We start from the raw sequence: 26,372 nt of genomic DNA, 5'->3' as shown, positions 1-26,372 counted from the left end.
GACACAAATAACCTTCCAGAGATGTCGGGGAACATAGGTTCTAATGAGAGGGAGGAATTGAATGAAATCAGTATTTGTAGGGAAATGGTGTTAGGGAAATTGATGGCATTGAAGGCCGATAAATCCACAGCGCCTGATAATCTACATCCTAGGGTACTTACGGAAGTGGCCCTAGAAATAGTAGATGCATTGCTGGTCAACTTCCAAAATTCTATAGACTCTGGAACAGTTCCCATGGATTGGAGGGTAGCTAATGTAACCCCACTATTCAAAAATGGTGGTAGAGAGAAAATGGGGAATTATAGACCGGTAAGCCTGACATCAGTAGTGGGGAAAGTGCTAGAGTCCATTATAAAAGAAGTAATAGCAGAGCACTTGGAAAATAGTAACAGGATCGGACAAAGTCAACATGGATTTACAAAAGGTAAATCATGCTTGACTAATCTACTGGAATTTTTTGAGGATGTAACTGGTAGAATAGATAAGGGAGAAACAGTGGATGTGGTGCATTTGGACTTTCAGAAGGCTATCAATAAGGTCTTGCATAAAAGATTGGCATGCAAAGTTGAAGCTCATGGGATTGAGGGTAAGGTACTGACTTGGATAGAGAGCTGGTTGGCAGACAGGAAGCAAAGAGTTGGAATAAATGGGTCTTTTTCTGAGTGGCAGGCAGTGACTAGTGGGGTACCGCAGGGATCGGTGCTAGGACCCCAGCTATTCCCAATATATATTAATGATCTAGATGAGGGAACTAGATGTAATATCTCCAAGTTTGCAGACGACACAAAGCTGTGTGGGCGTGTGTGCTGTGAGGAGGATGCAGAGAAACTCCAGTATGATTTGGACAGGTTGGGTGATTGGGCAGATGCATGGCAGGTGCAGTATAATGTGGATAAATGCGAGGTTATCCACTTTGGTGGCAAAAACAGGAAGACAGATTATTATCTGAACGGCAATAGATTGGGAAAAGGGGAAGTGCAACGAGACCTGGGTGTCCTTGTGCACCAGTCGCTGAAGGTAAGCATGCAGGTGCAGCAGGCGGTTAAGAAGGCAAATGGTATGTTGGCCTTCATAGCGAGAGGATTCGAGTACAGGAGCAAGAATGTCTTGCTGCAGTTTTACAAGGCCTTGGTGAGACCACATGTTGAGTATTGTGTGCAGTTTTGGTCGCCTTATCTGAGGAAGGATGTTCTTGCCATGGAGGGAGTGCAGCGAAGATTCACCAGACTGATACCTGGGATGACAGGAATGATGGAGGAGGAGAGATTGTGTCGATTGGGCTTATATTTGCTGGAGTTTAGAAGAATGAGAGGGGATCTCTTTGAAACTTATAAAATTCTAACAGGACTAGACAGACTAGATGCAGGAAGGATGTTCCCGATGGCAGGGGAGTCCAGAACCAGGGGTCACAGTATAAAGATAAGGGGTAAACCATTTAGGACAGAGATGAGGAGGAATTTCTTCACCCAGAGAGTGGTGAACCTATGGAATTCTCTACCACAAAAGGCAGTTGAGGCCAATTCATTAAATATATTCAAGAAGGAGTTAGATATATTTCTTAAGGCTAAAGGGATCAAGGAATATGGGGAGAAAGCAGGGACAGGGTACTGAATTTGGATGATCAGCCATGATCTCATTAAATGGCGGAACAGGCTCGAGGGGCCCAATGGCCTACTCCTGCTCCTATCTTCTATGTTTCTATGTACTCAGGTCTCCTCCCTCACCTCTTTTTCCGGTACATTGATGACTGTATCGGTGCTGTTTCCTGCTCTCGCCCTGAACTAGATAATTTCATTCACTTTGTTTCCAATTTCCACCCTTCCCTCACCTTCACATGGTCCATCTCCGACTCTTCTCTTCCCTTCCTCGACTTCTCTGTCTCCTTCTCTGGGGATAGGCTAGTGACAAACCTTCACCACAAGTCCACTGACTCCCACAGCTACCTGGACTACACTTCCTCCCACCCTGCTTCCTGTAAGGACTCTATTCCATTCTTCCAGTTTCTCCGTCTCCACCGCATCTGCTCTGACCATGCCACCTTCCATACTAGTGCTTCCGACATGTCTTCCTTTTTCCTCAACCGAGAATTCCCCTCTACTATTACGATAGCAAAATACTGCAGATGCTTGAAATCCGAATTAACAACAGAAAATACTGGAAAAACTCAGCAGGCCAGGGCAACATCCGTCGGGGACTTCCCGCGGGTGCAAGCCCCCGACCTGCACTTACCTAGCGCGCCGGCCGTTGTGCTGTGGGCCCGCGTGGGATTCCGATCCTGGTCCTCCTCCAACTGACGGTGCGCAGTGCTTGCGGATCCCAGGGGCGCAGTTAGTTCAATGCGTCCCCTGGGATCACGTGGGCTATGGAGAGCCAATGGTAGCAGGGAAATGCTCATTCATAAAATTGTCAGGAGGAGCTGTCAAAACTATAAATGCTATAAGCCCCAAAACATCACTAAAACTTCAAATAAATGTTTTTAAAAAATCACATTTTTAAAATAACTATAAATTACATAAAATAACTATTTTAAACAATAATTTAAATTTTTGAAAAAATTAATTACATTTTCTAACGGAGCTAAAAATAAACTTACCTTGCTTAAAAGTATTTAAAAATAATAAACCTGTGGAAAAAATGTTTTAATTTTACTTAATTCACCACTTACCTTGTTAAAAGCAGGCCTGCTTTTTAAAAGTGTAACTGCTGGAGACTTACCCTCCCGGAAAAACCTGGGAAAAAAACGTATGCTCCAGGCGCACGCGCTGCCTCTCCGGCGTACGCGTTCAACCTTTGAACCCCTTCCTTTAAGGGAACGGAAGTTCCGGTTTCCCGCGCATGCGCAGTGCATGCACGAACTTGGCACTTTCATTGGGCCTACGGGTGAGTCCAGCGCGTACTCACCCGTGGAGACCCGAATTTCTGGGCCAATAACTCTGTTTCTCTCTCCACAGATGCTGCCTGACCTGCTGAGTATTTCCAGCATTTTCTGTTTTTATTTCAGATTTCCAGCATCCACAGTATTTTGCTTTTGTATTAAAAAGGCCATATTTTGCAACTAGTTAGTGGCATAGCAAAGTAAAATAATATACAATAACACTATACTATGACACAGCTCACTCCTGATTCCCCACACAGTGGGGTAGATTTTAATTTTGTGCGATAGTGTAAAGCGGGTGATAGCGAATCAGCAGCCCACTTTACATCTCTCCCCATTTTTATTTCCGTTGATCTATGATGGCACCAACCAGTAGCATATCTGAACCTGTGGGCTGTAAAGAGAGGTAACAGCTGTTGCTGTCTTTCATGATAGTGATAGTGCACCTACCTCTTGAAGGCCCTTTCCATCGGTGGCACCTGATGAAAGGTACTCTTGACAATGCAAGAGAACAGCAACTGGAAGCATGTCCCTGAGGGACAGCAGCTTCACTGAGACGAGGGTCACCTCAGATCTCGAAGACTCCAAAGGAATTTTCCCTCTCTCTCAACCTCTCTCTCAACCTTGTATCACTCAGGAAGCACCTCATATAACTAATGCATTAGGAGCTGGATACGGTAGCCTAGTGGTTATGGCTAGCAACCCAGAGGTCGTGAGTTCACGTCCTACCATGGAAAGTTGTGCAATTGAATTCAGTAAATCTGGTCATTTGTGAGCTGGCTCTAGAAAATAAATAGAATTGTTGTAAAAATCCAACTAGTTAATTAATGTCTTCAGGAAAGGGAGCTTGGCACCTTTATGCAGTCTGGCCTATGTGCTTGACTCTTGAGGGCCCTCTGAAGTGGCATAGAAAGCCGAATAGTTGTACATAATCACGACAGGAAATAATAACAAATCGGGCAAATCTATCGACAATGATTGAGGCTTCGTATCAAACTAAAATTCAGGCAATCTGCAAAGTCCCTCTTGCTAACATCTGGGGGCATGTAAATGAGGCCTTAACCATTTACGGTTCCTGACACTGGAACAGCCAATTTTGTACCAGTTCCGGATGGAAATCGAAGATAAGAAATAAGAACATAAGAATTAGGAGCAGGAGTAGGCCATACGGCCCCTCCAGCCTGCTCCGCCATTCAATAAGATCATGCCTGATCTTTGACCTCAACTCTACTTTCCCGCCCGACCCCCATATCCATTGATTTCCCCAGAGTCCAAAAATCTCTCTATCTCAGCCTTGAATATACTCAAAGACTCAGCATTCACAGCCCATTGGGGTAGAGAATTCCAAAGATTCACAACCCTCTGAGCAAAGAAATTCCTCCTCATTTCAGTCTTAAATGGCCGACCCCTTATCCTGAGACGATGCCCCCTAGTTCTAGACTCTCCAGCCAGGGGAAACAACCTCTCAGCATCTACCCTGTCAATCCCCCTCAGAATCTTATATGCTTCAATGAGATCACCTCTCATTCTTCTTAATTCCAGATAATAGGGGCCCAATCTACTCAATCTCGCCTCATAGGACAACCCTCTCATCCCAGGGATCAATCTAGTGAACTTTCGTTGCACCGCCTCTAAGGCATGTTTTTTTCTAATTCGTTTATGGGATGTGGGCGTCGCTGGCAAGGCCAGCATTTATTGCTCATCCCTAATTGCCCTTGAGAAGGTGGTGGTGAGCCGCCTTCTTGAACCGCTGCAGTCCGTGTGGTGAAGGCACTCCCACAGTGCTGTTAGGTAGGGAGTTCCAGGATTTTGACCCAGCGACGATGAAGGATCGGCGATATACTTCCAAGTCAGGATGATGTGTGACTTAAAGGGGAACTTGGAGGTGGTGGCGTTCCAATGCGCCTGCTGCCCTTGTCTTTCTAGGTGGAAGAGGTCGCGGGTTTGGGAGGTGCTGCTGAAGAAGCCTTGGTGAGTTGCTGCAGTGCATCTTGTAGATGGTACACACTGCAGCCACGGTACGCCGGTGGTGGAGGGAGTGAATGTTTATGGTGGTGGATGGGGTGCCAATCAAGTGGGCTGTTTTGTCCTGGATGGTGTTGAGCTTCTTGAGTGTTGGTGGAGCTGCACCTATCCATGCAAGTGGAGAGTATTCCATCGCACTCCTTACTTGTGCCTTGTAGATGGTGGAAAGGCTTTGGGGAGTCAGGAGGTGAGACACTCGCCACAGAATACCTAGCCTCTGACCTGCTCTTGTTGCCACAGTATTTATGTGGCTGGTCCAGTTAAGTTTCTGGTCAATGGTGACCCCCAGGAAGTTGATGGTGGGGGATTCGGCGATAGCAATACCATTGAAAGTCAAGGGGAGGTGGCCAGACTCTCGCTTGTGGGAGATAGTCATTGCCTGGCACTTCTGTGGCGTGAATGTTACCTGCCATTTATCAGCCCAAGCCTGAATGTCGTCCAGGTCTTGTTACATGCGGGCATGGGCTGCTTCATTATCTGAGGAGTTGTGAATGGCGCTGAACACTGTGCAGTCATCAGCGAACATACCATTTTCTGACGTTATGTTGGAGGGAAGATCACGTATGAAGCTGCTGAAGATGGTTGGGCCTAGGATACTGCCCTGAGGAACTCCTGCAGCGATGTCCTGTGACTGTGATGATTGACTTTCAACCATCTTCCTTTGTGCTAGGTATGCCTCCAGCCAGTGGAGAGTTTTCCCCCCGATTTCCCATTGACTTCAGTTTTACTAGGGCTCCTTGATGCCACACACAGTCAAATGCTGCCTTGATGTCAAGGGCAGTCACTCTCACCTCACCTCTGGAATTCAGCTCCTTTGCCCATGTTTGGTCCAAGGCTGTAATGAGGTCGGGAGCCGAGTGGTCTTGGCGGAAGCCAAACTGGACATCAGCGAGCAGGTTATTAGAAACATCAGGGGAAAAATTCAGTATCACCCCATATGGGGGCGCCATTACTGGCGGTGCGCAAAGTTTAGCGCCTGGCGCTAATTATCGCCTCCGACAGCAAACTTGGCTTTTATCACCCCTGGAGGTGATTGGAGCGCTAAATCAGGCGCTACACAACTCTCTTAAGGCGCTAAGGCCGAGGAGCGAGGCGCTACCTCAGAGGGCCGGCGCAGCGCAAGTGCTGTCAGTTAACGATTGAACACAGACACACTGGCGCCAGTCAGTTCTTAAAGGGGAGGGTCGATCTTGCTCTGCAGCCACACCCTGCTCACTGGAGCCTTGAATCTCGGCCTGGGCAGACCTGTGGCTAAATCTAGCAGCCAGACACTATGGAAAGGGCCAGGGAGCGAGGACAGCGCTTCTGCAAGCGGGCTTTGGAGGCTTTGGTTCGCGGGGTGGAGCGCAGAAGATCCATTCTGTACCCAGAGAGTGGCAGGAGGCCTTTGCCATGCGAGTATAGAAGAGTGTGGAGGGAGGTGGCTCAAAGCGTTTCCTCAAGCAGCATGGTGCCCAGGACCCATGTGCAATGTAGCAAAAAGTTCAACGACCTCACTCGGGTCGTCAGGGTGAGTGCCTTTTTTTCAAAACCTCTTCATCCCTCCATCTCAACCTCACTTTATGGCCAGAGGGTCTTGAAAGCCCCAATGCCTAACATTCATCCAACACCTATGGCCCTTTCATCAAACACACACGCACATTCCACACTTTGCATACAATAATGGCTATTCAACTATGGGAGGCACATCAGGCAAGACCATGGCTGCATACAGTAAGGGCTATTCAACTATGGGAGGCACATCAGGCGAGACCATGGCTGCATACAGTAAGGGCTATTCAACTATGGGAGGCATATCAGACAAGACCATGGCTGCATACAGTAAGGGCTATTCAACTATGGGAGGCACATCAGGCAAGACCATGGCTGTATATTTACTCAGACGCCGTCCTTTTTCTTGCAGGCCAAGCTGTCTCATAATAGGAGACAGCAGCAACGGACTGGTGGAGGGCGGCCTCAGCTTCAACCCCTCAGCGATCTTGAGGAGCACGTCCACAGGATTGTGGCATGCCAATGGAGATGCCGACCCCGTTCTGGACAGGAATGGTAAGGTCATCACCTTTTTGTCCTCTCTCCTTCCACTTGTTCCTCACAACACCAGCCTTTGACACTTTCAATCCAAATCACTAAATCGCTGCACTCATGCCTCCCTTGCTGCCACCCTGTCCTCATGCTAAAACCACTTTTGTACCTCCCTGCTTTCAGATGGTGATTCACCAGGTGAAGAGACAGGCCCTCAAGCTGCCAGTGAGAGTGAAGCTGAAGGCAAGGAGGAAGAGGAAGCCGGACCATCAGCGCCACCCTCTACCGAGGCAGCCCATGCCCATACTGGGGACACGCCTTCCCTGGAGGGGAGCAGGGGGGAATGGTCTGATGAGGGTGAAGCTCCAGGACCCAGCGGGCTGCAGCAACGCGATGGGGGTAGCGAACCTCGGGGGTCTACTCCCCGGAGGGAGAGTATGGCCTCAAGTCCTGCTGCACTGGACGCAGACGAGGAGCGGGGCCTCGCTGAAATGAGCACCCAGGCGGAGCAAAGGCACACTGAGCTCATGGCTGCAGTGGCAAGGTTGCCCGAATCCATTGAATCACTGGCAAGGAGTGTGGAGCACTTCGCTGTAGCACAGGCGGCTGCCACGCAAATGCTAAATGCTGCAATGCAGTCAGTGGCAGGTCTCATGCAGACGCAGATTGAGGCCACGCGAGCATTGACTGCTGCCACCCTCGCTGGATCGGGAGCATTTCCCTGGGGTTGTTTGAATGGCAGAGCCATTCCCTCAGAAGGGGCCGAGAAGCGACTTGCTATGAGCCTTTGACGGACGGCCCTTCCACTTTGTGCCTCCCTCCCGCCTTGGTGCTGCTGATGGACATCCTCCTCATCTTCCTCCTCCTCCTCCTCCTCCTCCTCTGTTGGTGCTCCAATGTCTGGTGGCATTGGCTGGGTCCTGAGGATTGCAAGGTTATGCAGCATGCAGCACACAACAACAAAGTAGGAGACTCGCTCAGGCAAGTACTGCAGGGCTCCTCCAGAATGGTCCAAACAGTGGAACCGTTGCTTGAGCACGCTGCTTGTGTGCTCAACGATGTTCCTGGTATCTTGATGGCTCTCGTTGTACCGTAGCTCAGCAGGGGTGCTGGGCAAACGGAGCGGTGTCATCAGCCAGGTGCACAGAGGATATCCCTTGTCCCCGAGAAGCCAACCTCCTGGGTGATGCGGTGCCTGGAAAAGGTCTGCCACAAAAGTCTGGCGCATAGTGAAGGCATCGTGGCTGCTGCCTGGAAAGTGAGCATTGACAGCGAGTATCAGCTGTCTGTGGTCACAGACCAACTGGATGTTTAAGGAATGGAAGCCCTTTCAGTTGCGGAAATCCTCGGCATTCTCTTGCGGCGCCCGCAAAGCCACATGCATGTAGTCAATGGCGCCCTGCACCATGGGGAAGCCCGCTATCATCGCAAAGCCCGTTGCGCATTCTTGCTGCTTGTCCGGGGTCATGTACTCTCGTCTCCTTTTAAAGAGGGCATTTGTTACCTGACGGATGCAGCAATGCACCGCGAACTGGGAGATATTGGCGATGTCCCCAGTAGCTGGTTGAAATGAGCCGGTGGCATAAAAGTTGAGAGCCACTGTTATCTTCACTGCCACTGACAGAGACGTCCTGCTCCTCAGTTGAGGCTGCAGATCTGGCTGAAGCAGGTGGCAGAGCTCAGTGACCACCTCCTTGCTGAATCGCAGCCTTCGCAAACAGTGCTCCTCAGACATATTAATGTAGGAGAACTGTTGGCGAAAAACCCTGGGAGGGTAAGGTCTCCTGTACTGAGGCCTGTTGGCCCTCCTCCGTCTGGCCATGATTGCCACTCTCTCTCTGCATCTCTGTGCCCTCCGAATGTGATGGAGAAGGACGATGTTCCCATCCATTGCAGCCCCCATAGTATCTGGTCAATCAAAGTTATGAAGGTCAAAAAGCAAAGTATCTGCAAAGTTATGGTCAGAAGCCAAAACTACCTCAGACAGCGTTGACTCAATGCAGAAGTCTCTCTTTCTCTCTTTGTCTCTCTCCAGATCTCTCTCTCTCTCTCTCAGAATGAGTGGTGCAAAAATGGCTGCCACACAAAAGCCAGGAAGAGGCCCCCTTTAAATAGCGCCCTCCCAGCCCAACAGCGACTGGGATGCATTCCAGTCAACCTGTCATTGGTAGTGCCAGGCAGAAAGGAGGGGGGCGCCACTGAATTTCCGGTCCAGGGCGCCACAAGGGCGTTGCACTCTCGAATGATGTCAAGATCTGCGTGCGCAGGAGATCGGGCGGTATTGTTTAGCCCCGCCGCAAAATGTCCGGTCAATTTCGCGAGAGGGACAGATATCGCCGCGCCTGGGCACTAGTTGGTTTACGCCCCACTTAGCACCCTCTAAAGGCGCTAACGGGTGGCGCTACCAACTGAATTTTTCCTCCATAGAAACATAGAAGATAGGAGCAGGAGTAGGCCATTCGGCCCCCCGAGCCTGTTCCGCCATTTAATGTGATCATGGCTGATCATCCAAATTCAATACCCTGTCCCTGCTTTCTCCCCATATCACTTGATCCCTTTAGCCTTAAGAAATATATCTAACTCCCTCTTGAATATATTTAATGAATTGGCCTCAACTGCCTTCTGTGGTAGAGAACTCCACAGGTTCACCACTCTCCGGGTGAAGAAATTCCTCCTCATCTCAGTCATAAATGGCTTACCCCTTATCCTTAGACTGTGACCCCTGGTTTTGAACTCCCCCGCCATCGGGAACAACATCCTTCCTGCATCTAGTCTGTCTAGTCCTGTTAGAATTTTATACGTTTCAATGAGATCCCCTCTCATTCTTCTAAGGTCTAGTGAATACAAGCCCAATCGACCCAATCTCTCTTCATACGTCATTCCTGCCATCCCAGGTATTAGTCTGGTGAATCTTCGCTGCACTCCCTCCATGGCAAGAACATCCTTCCTCAGATAAGGCGACCAAAACTGTACACAATACTCAAGGTGTGGTCTCACCAAGGCCTTATACAACTGCAGCAAGACATCCTTGCTCCTGTACTCGAAACCTCTCGCTATGAAGGCCAACATACCATTTGCCTTCTTAACCGCCTGCTGCACCTGCATGCTTACCTTCAACGACTAGTGCACAAGGACACCCAGGTCTCGTTGCACTTCCCCTTTTCCCAATCTATTGCCGTTCAGATAATAATCTGTCTTCCTGTTTTTGCCACCAAAGTGGATAACCTCGCATTTATCCACATTATACTGCATCTGCCATGCATCTGCCCAATCACCCTACCTGTCCAAATCATACTGGAGTTTCTCTGCATCCTCCTCACAGCACACACGCCCACACAGCTTTGTGTCATCTGCAAACTTGGAGATATTACATCTAGTTCTCTCGTCTAGATCATTAATATATATTGTGAATAACTGGGGTCCTAGCACCGATCCCTGCGGTAACCCACTAGTCACTGCCTGCCACTCGGAAAAAGACCCTTTATTCCAACTCTTTGCTTCCTGTCTGCCAACCAGTTCTCTACCCCCAATCCCATGTGCTTTAACTTTGCACGCTAATCTCTTATGCGGGACCTTATCGAAAGCCTTCTGAAAGTCCAAATACACCACATCCACTGGTTCTCCCTTAGCTATTCTACCAGTTACATCCTCAAAAAAATCCGGTAGATTAGTCAAGCATGATTTACCTTTTGTAAATCCATATTGACTTTGTCCGATCCTGTCACTGTTTTCCAAGTGCTCTGATATTACATCTTTTATAATGGACTCTAGCATTTTCCCCACTGCTGATGTCAGACTTACCGGTCTATAATTCCCTGTTTTCTCTCTACCACCTTTTTTGAATAGTGGGGTTACATTAGCAACCCTCCAATCCATGGGAACTGTTCCAGAGTCTATAGATTTTTGGAAGATGACCACAATGTATCTACTATTGCTAGGGCCACTTCCGTAAGTACCCTAGGATGTAGATTATCAGGCCCTGGGGATTTATCGGCCTTCAATTCCGTCAATTTCCCTAACACCATTTCCCTCCAAATACTGATTTCATTCAGTTCCTCCCTCTCATTAGACCCTATATACCCCGATATCTCTGGGAGGTTATTTGTGTCCTCCTTTGTGAAGACAGAACCAAAGCATATATTTAATTGGCCTGCCATTTCTTTGTTCCCCATTATAAATTCCCCCGATTCTGACTGCAAGGGACCTAGCTTGGCTTCACCAATCTTATTCTCTTCACATATCTATAGAAGCTTTTACAGTAAGTTTTTATGTTCCCTGAAAGCTTACTCTCATACTCTATTTTCCCCCTCTTAATGAATCCCTTTGTCCTCCTTTGCTGAATCCTAAACTGCTCCCAATCCTCAGGTTTGCTGCTTTTTCTGACCAATTTATATGTCCTCTCCTTGGATATTATGCTAACCCTAATTTCCCTTGTTAGCCACGGTTGAGTCACCTTTTTTGTTTTATTTTTATGCCAAACAGGGGTGAACAAATTCTGTAGTTTATGCATGCGATCTTTAAATGTTTGCCATTGCCTATCCACCGTCAACGCTTTAAGTAGCGTTCCCCAATCCATCCAAGCCAACTCACACCTCATACCAGCGTAGTTTCCTTTATTTAAATTCAGGATCCTAGTCTTTGAGTCAAATACTTCACTCTCCATCTTAATGAAGAATTCTATCATATTATGATCGCTCCGCCCCAAGGGGCCTCGCGCTACAAGATTGCTAATTAATCCTTTCTCATTACATAATACCCAGTCTAAGATGGCCTGATCTCTAGTTGGTTCCTCAACATATTGGTCCAGGAAACCATTCCGTATACACTCTATTAATTCCTCCTCCACAGTATTGTTACTAATTTGGTTAGCCCAATCTATATATAGATTAAAGTCACCCATGATAACTGCTGTGCCCTGATTGCACGCATCTCTAATTTCCCGTTTAATGCCATCCCCAACCTCAGCATTACTGTTTGGGGGTCTGTATACAACTCCCACTAACATTTTCTGCCCCTTGGTATTTCTCAGCTCTACCCATACAGATTCCCCATCATCAGAGCTAATATCCTTCCTTACTATTGTGTTAGTCTCCTCTTTAACCAGCAAAGCTACCCCACCTCCTTTTCCTTTTTGCCTGTCTTTCCTGAATATTGAATACCCCTGGATGTTGAATTCCCAGCCTTGGTCACCCTGGAGCCATGTCTCCGTAATCCCAATTATATCATATCCGTTTACATCTTATTTGCGCAGCTAATTCATTCACATTATTATGAATGCTCCTCGCATTAAGACACAAAGCCTTCAGGCATGTTTTTTAACACTCTTAGACTTTTAGAATTATTATTTACTGTGGCTCTATTTGATTTACACTCTTGATTTCTCTGACTGCTACTTTTGCTTTTCTCCTTCCTGTCTTTTGCTTCTATCCTTGCTTCCCTTTCCTCTGTCTCCCTGCACAGCTTCCCAACCCCCTGCCATTTTAGTTTAAACCGTCCCCAACAGCACTAGCAAACACTTCCCCTCGGACATCAGTCCCAGTCTTGCCCAGGTGCAAACCGTCCAGTTTGTATTGGTCCCACCTCCCCCAGAACCGGTTCCAATGTCCCAGGAATTTGAATCCCTCCCGCTTGCACCATTTCTCTAGCCACATATTCATCTGAAATATCCTTCTATTTCTGCTCTGACTAGCACATGGCACTGGTAGCAATCCTGAGATTGCTACCTTTGAGGTCCTATTTTTTACTTTACCTCCTAATTCCCAAATTCAGCTTTTAGGGCCTCATCCCAGTTCTTACCTATATCGTTGGTACCTATATGCACCATGACAACTGGCTGTTCATCCTCGCTCTTCAGAATGCCCTGCAGCCGCTCTGAGACATCCTTGACCCTTGCACCAGGGAGGCAACATACCATCCTGTAGTCTTGTTTGCGGCCGCAGAAATGCCTATCTGCTCCCCTTACAATAGAACCCCTATCACTATAGCTCTCTCACTCTTTTTCCTCCCGTCCTGTGCAGCAGAACCACCCATGGTGCCAAGAAGTTGGCTGCTGCTGCCTTCCCCCGATAAGCCATCTCAAAGGGTTGACGGTGGATAGGCAATGGCAAACATTCAAAGACTGAATGGATGAACTACAGAATTTGTTCATCCCAGTTTGGCATAAAAATAAAACAAAAAAGGTGACCCAACCGTGGCTAACAAGGGAAATTAGGGATAGCATAAGGTCCAAGGAGAGGGCATATAAATTGGCCAGAAAAAGCAATAATCCTGAGGATTGGGAGCAGTTTAGGATTCAACAATGGAGGACAAAGGGATTAATTAAGAAAGGGAAAATAGAATATGAGAGTAAGCTTTCAGGGAACATAAAAACTGACTGTAAAAGCTTTTATAGATATGTGAAGCGAAAAAAATTGTTGAAGTCAAGCGTAGGTCCCTTGCAGTCAGAATCGGGGGAATTTATAATGGGGAACAAAGAAATGGCAGACCAACTAAATACATATTTTGGTTCTGTCTTCACAAAGGAGGACACAAATAACCTCCCAGAGATGCCGGGGAACATAGGGTCTGATGAAAGGGTGGAACTGAAAGAAATCAGTATTTGTAGGGAAATGGTGTTAGGAAAATTGATGGGACTGAAGGCCGATAAATCCCCAGGGCCTGATAATCTACATCCCAGGGTACTTAAGGAAGTGGCCCTAGAAATAGTAGATGCATTGCTGGTCATCTTCCAGATGTAGAAGTGCATCAGCATAGATATATATATCCACACATATTAGTATAAAATAAGCACACATACTCTGTTATATTAAAATGGAGTCTGGAACGTTCAGCAGGCCAAAATGGCTTCACACAGTACAAAATAAGGGGAAACAGGCAGGCCCATATTAGGAAGCGGTTTAAGGAAGAGGATGTGACTCCTTTGTAACTTGCAGGCTAGACAGTTCCATAAACAAGATAAGCTTAGCAGAACAAATTAATGATAACCGAAGGACATGTACTGTAAACATTCGTATGAATGTCCAGAACCAAAGTGAGAGACAAACCGTCTCCATTGTATAAAATTAATTAACTTTATCTAAAGGTATTCCTGCATCATGACTTTTGATTATCTATTGGCTAACCTTATCTTAAGACACCGAGGCTCTGCTGACCCGTTAGTCATCTTCTTGTTGAACTTAAGCATTCCTTACTCATCTCTTTCTTAATGTTATTAATTGTGTCTCTCAATACCATACCATGTGATAAAAGGTTTTGATCTTTGTGTATAAAAAGAGGTGTTTTTGTCCATGTATTCGGAGAAGTCACGATAGCCTTTGCCTACGTGAAGCTCCCCTTGCTAGCAAGTAGTTAATAAAGTCTGCCTTTGACGATCACTTTGTTTCACAGAGTCTTATTGAACAGTCGAAACTTCGACACAGAACTTGATAGACTCTGGAACGGTTCCCATGGATTGACGGGTAGCTAATGTTACCCCACTATTCAAAAAAGGTGGTAGAGAAAAGGCGGGGAATTATAGACCAGTAAGCTTGACATCGGTAGTGGGGAAAATGCTAGAGTCCATTATAAAAGATGTAATAGCAGAGCACTTGGAAAGCAGTGACAGGATCGGACAAAGTCAACATGGATTTACAAAAGGTAAATCATGCTTGACTAATCTACTGGAATTTTTTGAGGATGTAACTGGTAAAATAGATAAGGGAGATCCAGTGGATGTGGTGTATTTGGACTTTCAGAAGGCTTTCGATAAGGTCCCGCATAAGAGATTAGCGTGCAAAATTAAGGCACATGGGATTGGGGGCAAGGTATTGACTTGGATAGAGAACTGGTTGGCGGACAGAAAGCAAAGAGTTGGAATAAACGGGTCATTTTCCAAGTGGCAGGCAATGACTAGTGGGGTATCGCAAGGATCGGTCCTAGGACCCCAGCTGTTCACAATATATATTAACGATCTGGACGAAGGAATTGGATGTAATATCTCCAAATTTGCAAACGACACAAAGCTGGGCGGGAGGGTAAGCTGCGAGGAGGGTGTCGGGAAACTCCAGTACGATTTGGACAGGTTGGGTGATTGGGCAGAAACATGGCAAATGCACTATAATGTGGATAACTGTGAGGTTATCCACTTTGGTGGCAAAAACAGGAAGGCAGATTATTATTTGAATGGCAATAGATTGGGAGAAGGGGAAGTGCAAAGAGACCTGGGTGTTCTTGTACACCAGTCGCTGAAGGTAAGCATGCAGGTGCAGCAGGCGGTTAAGAAGGCAAATGGTATGTTGGCCTTCGTAGCAAGAGGGTTCGAGTACAAGAACAAGGATGTCTTGCTGCAGTTGTACAGGGCCTTGGTGAGACCACACCTTGAGTATTGTGTGCAGTTTTGGTCGCCTTACCTGAGGAAGGACGTTCTTGCCATGGAAGGATTGCAGCGAAGATTCACCAGGCTGATACCTGGGATGGCAGGAATGACGTATGAGGAGAGATTGTGTCGATTGGGCTTATACTCACTGGAGTTTAGAAGATTGAGAGGGGATCTCATCGAAACCTATAAAATTCTGTCAGGCCTGGACAGACTAGATGCAGGAAGGATGTTTCTGATGGCCGGGGAGTGTCAGGAAGGGGCAGAAGGTATGGAGTAAAAGGTAAAGTAATAAAAAGGGCAAAAGCAGGAACTAAGTGTCACAAAACATCTTTGAAAGTTCTCTATCTGAATGCACGTAGCATTCGTAACAAAATAGACAAGTTAATGGCACAAATAACTACATATGGGTATGATCTTGTGGCCATTACAGAAACATGGCTGCAGGATGACAATGCCTGGGAATTAAACATACCAGGTTATTTAATGATCAGGAAGGACAGGCAGGAAGGAAGGGGAGGTGGGGTGGCTATGTTAATAAAGGAAGGAATCACTGTAATACAGAGAAATGATATTGGGTCAAAAGATCAGGATAATGAAACAGTTTGGGTGGAGGTAAGGAATAATAAGGGGAAAAAAACACTAGTGGGCGTAGTCTATAGGCCTCCGAACAGTTGCAACTCTGTTGGAAGGAGTATCAATCAGGACATAGTTGAGGCTTGTAATAAGGGAACATCTATAATTATGGGGGATTTTAACTATCATATTAATTGGACAAATCAAATTGGGCAGGGCTGCCTTGAGGATGAGTTCATTGAGTGTATTAGGGATGGGTTTCTTGAGCAGTATGTAACTGAACCGACCAGGGGGCAGGCAACCTTGGATCTGGTCCTGTGTAACGAGACAGGATTAATTAAAAATGTCCTAGTAAAGGATCCCCTTGGAATGAGTGACCATAACATGGTTGAATTCCATATTCAATTAGAGGGTGAGAAGGTTGGATCTCAAACAAGCATGCTAAGCTTGAATAAAGGAGACTACGAAGGTATGAGAGCGGAATTGAGTAGAGTGGATTGGGAAAATAAATTAAAGGGTAAGACGATACATGATCAGTGGTGTACATTTAAAGAGTTATTTTATAACTTCCAAAAAATATATAAATTGATGACACCTTCCATCATTTTGCTGATGATTGAGTGTAGACTGATGGAGCGGTAATTGGCCGGATTGGATTTGTCCTTTTTGTGGACAGGACATACCTGGGCTGTTTTCCACATTGTCTGGTAGATGCCAGTGTTGTAGCTGTACTGGAACAGCTTTGCTAGAGGCACGGCTAGTTCTGGAGCACAAGTCTTCAGCACGATAGCCGAGGTGTTGTTGGGGCCCATAGCCTTTGCTGTATCCAGTGCGCTCACTCATTTCTTGATATCACGTGGAGTGAATCGAATTGGCTGAAGACTGGCTTCTGTGATGGTGGGAACCTCAGAAGTAGGCCAATATGGATCAACCATGTAAGTTGCAGGGTTCTCAAAATTCCCGCACTCCCCGAGTTATGGATCAAGGGACCCTGTTTTGGACAAGTTATTTAAAAGCAGGGTACCCAAAATGGCTTCTGTAAACCTCGTGACCAAAATTGACAGGATTTTTAAAAGCAAGACTCTGCTGACAAGCAGGCTCAGGGACGATATTTAAAATGCAGGAATCTGTGAACAGGAATTCTTTGGAGCCTGCCAGACAGAGTAAACACAGAATACGCATTTATTCGACTTGAGTCAAATCAAAATAGAATGGGCCAAAACCGTGGCCATTAGCTTTCTGCATGTTTAATCGATAACAGCTCACAGTAGCCATCAAGGTAGGATGGGAACAATCAAGTCTTATCCATGACAAAGCAACCAGGACATCGGGGCCATTTGACCCGGTGACAACCACTCCTAAAGTCGTTAAAACAAATGGTTGTAATCGTTTAAACCAAGCCCGCCAAAAGTTAAACAATGGACTGACCTGATTTGGCGTGCAGGTAAGGAGTGGAAGAATGGGTATAACTGTAGGCCCATCAGTAGCAATCGCTCTCTTGCTCTTCTCTCTCTTCCATTGACTCTTGTGTGTGGCCTTGGCCTGCTGCCGTTCGTACTCGCACCCTGGCCTCGTGGCGGGTTCTCTTCTCGCTCCCCACACCGCTCAACAACCAAGGATGCCCATTACACCAGGACCAAACGCGTGGGGAGAACGAGACCCGAGTTCAAAGTCACACAGGACACACAGGCCACGAACGGGCAGACAAGATGAGACGAAGAAGAAGGTAACACCAACAAGAGCAGAGAAGGTCAGCAAAAGACGCATCGGTAAAAACCAAACGCTTAGTTGTAAGCTGGCGTTTGGGGAAGAAATTATCAGTGTATGTATGGACAGTGAGAATAAGTTGGCATTTGAATACTGCGAATAAGCAGGCATTAGACGCGAGTGTCCACGCCCGCGATGAATATGCTGGCGTTCAAAGGTTGGGTAGTAAAATCTTATAAGCAGTGAAAACCACCAACCGACCCACAACCGCAACGTTACCGCCAACGACCGCCCGAGGGAGAAGAAGAAGAAAACCCATCACGACGAGACGACGATGGTAGCTGAGGAGAGGGAAGGTGTGTCGCATCAACAACTCCAGCGCCGCGCCCTGAGACCACGTGGCGACGGAGTACCCCAAAGGACAGAAGACCAAACCTCAAAACTCACAACCGTTAAAGCAACAGGTTTTGGATTGGTAAGCATGAATTCCTGGCCCCTCATAGCTTAATCTAGTTAGGTATAGGGGGTGGGATAAGGATAAGGGGGATTGTTAATGTAGTTGTTTTTCCCTCGATGTGCTGTGTGTTCCCCATTCCCTGAATAAGTGTAATTGTTTATGCCTGTATTTTATACCAGTAATTCTCTTAAGACTGTGTTTTTATTTCTGTTTTAATAAAATCTTGGTTTTCTTACACCAAACCACTTGTCTACTCGATTTTCTGTATCACCGCCTGTACCTAAGTCCGGTGTCTAGAACCCAGGGGTGTGGGAGCGATTCGAACCGCTCAAGGGACAGTCAGAGGCGAAGATGACTGGGCACCATGACACCACCCCCTACATCCACTCGGCACTTCTGGCTGAAGATGGTTGCAAATGCTTCAGCCTTGTCTTATGCACTCACGTGCTGGGCTACACCATCATTGAGGATGGGGATATTCATGGAGCCTCCTCCTCCCGTTAGTTGTTTCATGGTCCACCACCATTCATGACTGAATGTGGCAGGACTGCAGAGTTTTGATCTGATCCGTTGATTATGGGATCGCTTAGTCCTGTCTATAGCATGCTGCTTCCGTTTTTTAGCATTCATGTAGTCCTGGATGTGCTGTACTGCGGGGCTGCACCGGATTTATCATGACCCCTAAAATGAGAGTTCAGAATACCATTGGTCTTCTCTATCACACTTCCTGTATTGCAATGGGCCTCATTATATTTGTTCTCCCTGTCTGTCTGCAGATGCTGTACTAAAGTCATAAGCTGTGGCTGTAGAGAATAGCCCTGATCCTCAATCAACCATCCTGATATGTGGTTTTGAGTCATCCAAGCTGTTATAATGGATTGGTGCATGATGAAAGCGTTATGATATCTTCCCGGATAGCAGCATTAATGTGCAGGATGAGGTGACTGGCATTACACCCTCGCTGCATGTCATTTAAATGAAAACCTTTCTTATTTATGAAATTGAGGAGGTTGACATATCGGGCTTTGAGTGACACATGTGTTCCGTCAATTGCTTCTTTCACCTGTGGAAACCCTGTCAGTCTTTAGAATTGGATTGCTCTCTCTTTGTTTTCTAGGTTCCATGAAGCAGGCATTAAACGGCAAGGCTCAAATGAAGAAAGCATGAGTGACTTTCTTTATACAATGGTGAGCTGCTGCCTGACTAATATGAAAAAGGTCACTAGAAACTGCTTGGAAATGTATTTTTTTATTTGCTTTTGGAATGTCAGCTGTGGCTCAGTTGGTAGCACTCTTGCCTCTGAGACAGAAGGTTATGGGTTCAAATCCTACTCCAGAGATGTGAGTACAAAAATCTAGGCTGACACTCCAGTGCAGTGCTGGGGGAATGCTGCACTATCGGAGGTGCCGTCGTTCAGATGAGATGTTAAATCAAGGCCCTGTCTGCTTTCTCAGATAGATGTAAAAGATCCCATGGCACTATTCCGAAGAGGAGCAGGGGAGTTATCCCTGGTGTCCTGCCGAATATTTATCCCTCAATCAACATCACTAAAAACCAGATTATCTGGTCATTATAGGAGCTTGCTGTGCACAAATTGGCTGTCGTGTTTACTACATTACAACACTGACTACACAGTAGTAGTAGTAGGGAAAATGCTAGAGTCTATTATAAAGGATGTGATAACAGGACACTTAGAAAATATCAACCGGATAAGACAAAGTCAATATGGATTTATGATAGGAAAATTGTGTTTGACAAACCTACTGGAGTTTATTGAGGATGTAACTGGTAGAATAGATAAGGGAGAACCAGTGGATGTGGTGTATTTGGATATTCAGACGGCCTTTGATAAAGTCCCACATAAGAGGTTAGTGTGCAAAATTAAAGCACATGGGATTGGGGGTTATATACTGGCATGGATTGAAAATTGGTTAACAGACAGGAAACAGAGTGTAGGAATAAATGGATCTTTTTTGGGGTGGCAGGCAGTGACTAGTGGGGTACCACAGGGATCAGTGCTTGGGCCCCAGCTATTCACAATATATATCAATGATTTGGATGAGGGAACCAAATGTAATATTTCCAAGTTTGCTGACGACACAAAACTAGGTGGGATTGTGAGTTGTGAGGAGGATGCAAAGAGGCTTCAAGGTGATTTAGACAAGTTGAGTGAGTGGGCAAATACATGGCAGATGCAGTGTAACGTGGATAAATGTGAAGTTATCCACTTTGGTAGGCAAAACAGAAAGCAGAGTATTATTTAAATGGTGATAGATTGGGAAATACTGATGTACAGAGGGACCTGGGTGTCCTTGTACACCAGTCACTGAAAGCAAACATGCAGGTGCAGCAAGCAGTTAGGAAGGCAAATAGTATGTTGGCCTTCATTGCAAGAGGATTTGAGTACAGGAACAAGGATGTCTTGCTACAGTTATACAGGGCCTTGGTGAGACCACACCTGGAGTACTGTGTGCAGTTTTTGTAGTGTATGTGCCTTTGAGAGCCCCATGTGTACTGTAATGCCGGTAATGGCCACTCGGGCTATATAAGCCTGTATATTGTGTTGTATCCGTTAGTTCCCCTCCAGACTTTGTTTAGTAAACACCTATCAAACCAACTCCTGTCTTCAGTGTCTCTATCAACACACAGACACAACAGTGGCGACGAAGTGGAAACGGACTTACCTGCAATTCGGCAGCACCTCAAGGACATCAATTCCTCTGGCGTCCAGAAGAACCAAGAAAGTGAAAGAAGCTGTGGTTTCACCAGCTGACCAAGCTGGTGACAGGTACTGCGCTAATCCTTCCTGGGCGTCAGGCTGGGGCTCCAACGGCTGGCTCTACAGCTGGGCCAAGCAGCGAAAGTGGAGGCAAGCAGTAACAGACGGGGAGGGAGCACTCGGGAGACGGCCGGCGCTGCAAGCAGGTCGGCGTTCAGACCTAGAGAGAAAAAATCCGGCGGGAACGAGTCTCCAACTGTAAATAAATAATTAATTTTAAAAAAGAACGGAAACCGCGGGAAACAGCGTTGTCATCGGCGGCGGGAAAGCGCGGGAAGCGCCATATCTTTTCTGCAGAAAAGAAAGAAAAGCGCGGGAAGCGCCATATCTTTTCTAAAATGCATAAGTCTGGCAATATTCATTCTTTTGATAACGAGATAGAGGATTGGACCACATATGTGGAAAGAGTGGAGGTATATTGCACTGCAAATGGAATAGAAGATGAAAAAAAAGCTTCAGTACTGCTAAATCTAATGGGCGCAAAGACATACGGGCTGTTACGAAATTTAATCACTCCAGCCAAAACAAAGGACAAGAATTTTAAAGAAATTGTTGATACCCTACAGGAGCACTTAAACCCAACACCGCTGCTGATAGCGGAACGATTCAAATTCTTCAAGAGAAATCAACACAAGAATGAAAGTAACGCTGATTACCTCACCGAATTAAGGAAGCTATCAAAACACTGCCATATCGGGGCAGGACTTGCAGATTATCTTCGAGACAAATTCGTCTGCGGTCTCTTAAGTGAAGGGACACAGAAAAGGCTGCTTTCTGAAAAGGATTTAACACTGGACAAGGCTTTCAGTATGGCTGTATCATACGAAGCAGCCGCAAGAGGAGCTGCAGAGATACAACAAAAGACACAGGACTTCGGCACCCATGAAATGACACAGGGTTTCGAGAGATGTTATCGCTGCGGCAGATCCACCCATGACCAGAGGGACTGCTGGTTCAAGGACAAAGCATGCAGGCAATGCTCAAAGATTGGACACATTGCACGGGCATGCCGATCTGGACAAAATAAATCCACAGACAGGAAAAAAAAAATCAATAAAGGAAAGTACAGAAAGGTACAAATGATGACGGACAGTAGCTCCGAAGACCAGAAAAGCGATAGCGACTCCGAAAACAAGAGACTAAGCTGTCTCAAATTACATAATGTACTTGCCAAAGATGATTACCAGACCATTTGGGTTACCCTCATGACAGCAGGGTCCCCAGTTAAAATGGAACTAGATACAGGATCAGCTCTGACCGTCATAAATCGACGGGATTACGAGTGGCTATTTCCGCATATACCTTTAAAAGACACATCCATTATCTTGAAAACATATACGGGGCAGAAAGTATACCCCAAAGGAAAAATAAGGGTGCCTGTTGTATACAACGGCAAGGAAATACAAAAGTTGTATTTATACATTCTACAAGATGGTGGCCCACCGCTGTTGGGACGTGAATGGATCAGGAAAATACGTTTAGACTGGCACTCCATTTAGGCACTGACGGTGACCAGTAAGAAAAAAAACGATGATGACGTCATACCTGAACGATTAAAAGACATCTTGGCCAACGCCGAAGAAGTGTTTCAAGAGAAACTAGGAACCTTGAAAGGCATCACCGCCTCAATAAAAGTGGAAGATGCAGCAATTCCCAAGTTTTTTAAAGCAAGACGCAATTCGTCCAGCAGTCGAGGCAGAGCTGGAGAATTTGGAAAATGCAGGCGTATTATCCAAAATAGATTGGAGCGAGTGGGCAACACCCATCATTCCAGTCATGAAGAAAGCATTGAATAATGATAAATCTGAAGAACAGAGAAAAATTCGCATCTGTGGAGACTTCAAGGTGACGGTAAACCCGGTCCTTCACACGGTACAGTATCCTCTTCCGAGGATAGAAGATATTTTCGCCTCACTATCCGGAGGGAAACGTTTCACCAAAATTGACTTGGCACAGGCATATCTACAGATGGAGGTTGAAGGGGCCTCTAAAAAATATCTCACGATAAATACACACAAAGGTCTGTACCAGTACAATCGACTGGTTTTCGGAGTAGCATCCGCTCCAGCTATCTGGCAAAGAGCTATGGAGCAAGTCCTCCAAGGGATTCCGGGGACTCAATGCTACCTAGACGACATCCTTGTAACAGGAGAAAACGACAACGAGCACCTTGCCAATTTGGAGCAGGTGCTCACTAGGCTGAGAGAACGAGGCCTACGAGCAAATCGCCCCAAATGCGAATTTTTCCAAAATCAAATATCATATTGTGGCCACATAATTAATAAGGAAGGGTTGCATAAGTCACCTGAAAAAATTGAAGCAGTCATAAAAGCCCCAGCACCTGAAAATGTTTCACAATTAAGGTCGTTCCTGGGATTAATAAATTACTATCATAAATTTTTACCAAACTTATCAACTCTTCTACACCCTCTTAATGAACTGCTACAAACAGGAGTAATTTGGAAATGGAGCGAAGACTGTAAACGTGCCTTCCATAAATGCAAAAACTTAATCATGTCCAAAGAAGTTTTGGCTCATTACAACCCATCACTGCCAATCAGACTAGCGTGCGATGCATCCCCTTACGGCATAGGAGCAGTGTTATTGCATAAATTCCCTGATGGCTCGGAACGGCCGATAGCTTTTGCGTCACGCTCATTGAACTCAGCTGAGCGTAACTATGCCCAAATCGACAGGGAAGCACTCAGCCTGGTATGGGGAGTGAAGGAATTCAACCATTACCTACACGGACAAAAATTTACCTTGTTGACTGACCATCAACCCCTCATCTCCATATTCAACCCTAAAAAGGGTGTTCCCATTATGACAGCGCAAAGACTACAAAGATGGTCCCTTTTTCTAGGGGCACACCAATACAACATAGAATACAAAGGATCAAAACAGCATGGGAATGCTGATGGTTTATCACGCCTACCGTTGCCAACGGTAGAAGAGGCACCTACAATAGACCCAGTGGAGATGTTCCACTCAACCATAGTGGAATGTCTACCAGTAACAAATTCTGCCATTGAAAAGGAAACGAGAAATGACCCGACTCTCTCACGAGTCTACGACTTAACGGTGAATGGATGGCCAGCACATGGCGAACCACTGTTGCCAGCATTCTCGCAAAGAAGAGAACAGCTGTCAGTATGCTGAGGAACCTTGATGTGTGGATCCAGAGTGGTGATTCCACCCAAATTCCAGGATAAAGTGCTAAAGGAGCTTCACGAGGGGCATCTGGGTGGAGTGAAAATGAAGAACCTAGCCAGAGCGTTTGTATGGTGGCCAGGTATCGATGGAGACATAGAAGAAATGACCAAGAGCTGCCTAGGATGCCAGAAGGTCCAAAACGCTCCACCCCAAGCCTCTCTACATCCATGGGAGTGGCCCTCATCTCCCTGGCAAAGGGTACACATCGACTTTGCTGGTCCATTTATGGACTCAATGTTCTTAATCGCGGTTGATGCACACTCCAAGTGGCCGGAGGTAATAAAGATGTCCTCCACCACCACGGAAAAAACCATCACAGTATTAAGGACCATATTTGCCAGGAATGGGCTGCCGGAACAGATCTGTTCTGATAATGGACCGCAATTTGTGTCCGAAGAATTCAGGAAGTTCTTAAAAAACAATCGGGTTAAGCACTACACGTCTGCCCCATACCATCCCGCCACCAATGGATTGGCTGAAAGGTTTGTCCAGACCTTCAAGAAGGCCATAAAGGCCATGGGTAATGAAGACATAAAACTTCAGCACAAGGTGGATAACTTCTTGTTCGCATACAGGAATGCAACACATATGGTTACAAACCAAACTCCCACCATGATGTTCTTCAATAGAAGCCTAAGATGCCGGCTGGATTTGATCAAGCCCAACATCAGAAGCGACGTGGAGAACCGGCAATTTCAAGGCATGAATGAAAGGCCAACTAGAACCTTCCAGATAGGTCAACAAGTTTTGGCCCGGGACTACCGTACCGAGAAATGGCAGCCTGGAACTATCTGCACATGACTAGGACCACTGATGTATACCGTGGACATCGGAGAAAGCATAATAAGGCGCCATGCTGACCAAATCATAGAGTCATCCGAAAAGGGACAACCTACACCACAACTCTATACGCCTAACGATGAAATAGAGATACCCATATCTACCTCCGATCCGGTGATACTGGAACCCGATGAACCCGACACTGGCATTCAAGCCGAATCAGCCTTGCCAAAAGAACCTACTACACCACCAGAAACTACTACACCACTGAGGCGTTATCCAGACTGAGTCAGGAAGCCTCCAGAGAGACTGACTTATAATTAATTAACTGCAGCAATGTGTATATTATTTTTCTTATAACATGTAATTAATAATTACTTAAAATATTATGTACTGGTTAGCTAAAAGGGGAGGAATTGTAGTGTATGTGCCTTTAAGAGCCCCATGTGTACTGTAATGCCGGTAATGGCCACTCGGGCTATATAAGCCTGTATATTGTGTTGTATCCGTTAGTTCCCCTCCAGACTTTGTTTAGTAAACACCTATCAAACCAACTCCTGTCTTCAGTGTCTCTATCAACACACAGACACAACAGTTTTGGTCTCCTTACCTAAGAAAGGATATACTTGCCATAGAGGGAGTGCAGCGAAGGTTCACCAGACTGATTCCTGGGATGGCAGGACTGTCGTTTGAGGAGAGATTGGGTTGACTAGGCCTGTATTCACTAGAGTTTAGAAGAATGAGAGGGGATCTCATTGAAACATATAAAATTCTGACAGGGCTAGACAGACTGAATGCAGGGAGAATGTTTCTCCTGGCTGGGGGGTCTAGAATGAGAGGTCACAGTCTCCGAATACGGGGTAGGACATTTAGGACTGAGATGAGGAGAAATTTCTTCACTCAGAGGGTGGTGAACGTGTGGAATTCTCTACCACAGAAGGCTGTGGAGGCCAAGTAACTGAATATATTTAAGAAGGCGATAGATAGATTTCTAGACACAAAAGGCATCAAGTGTTATGGGGAGAGAGCGGGAATATGGTATTGAGATACAGTATCAGCCATGATCATATTGAATGGCAGAGCAGGCACGAAGGGCCGAATGGCCTACTCCTGCTCCTATTTTTCTATCTTTCTACTTCAAAAAATACTTCATTGGCTGTAAAGCGCTTTGGGACGTCTGGTGGTCGTGAAAAGCGCTTTATAATTGCAAGTCTTTCTTTTTGTCAGCATGACCAATTTATTACCTATCCCAAGGTACCCTTAGAAGGTGGTGGGCCTTCTTCTAGCAATTGCTTTTGCAACTGTTTCATTTACTAGGCCACTTCAAAGGGTATTAACAGTCAACCCATACTGTCCAGTGTATACTAGAGTCGAATGTAGGCCAGACTGGGTAGGGCGGCAGGTTCCATTCCCTGAAGAGCATTAGTGAATCAACTGGGTTTTTGTAACTATGCAGTAGAGTACATCATCATTTTTCTGGTGCCAGTCCACAAATCACCAGATGATTGAATTCAGTTTCATAATTAACCATGGTGGGATTTGAATTCACTACCTCTGGCACCATGCCATAACCACTCACTAGTGC

This window comes from Somniosus microcephalus, chromosome 7, assembly GCF_052327205.1.
Source record: "Somniosus microcephalus isolate GS21.2 chromosome 7, FLI_Smic_1.0, whole genome shotgun sequence".
NCBI lineage: Eukaryota > Metazoa > Chordata > Chondrichthyes > Squaliformes > Somniosidae > Somniosus > Somniosus microcephalus.
This window is presented reverse-complemented; position numbering follows the sequence as displayed.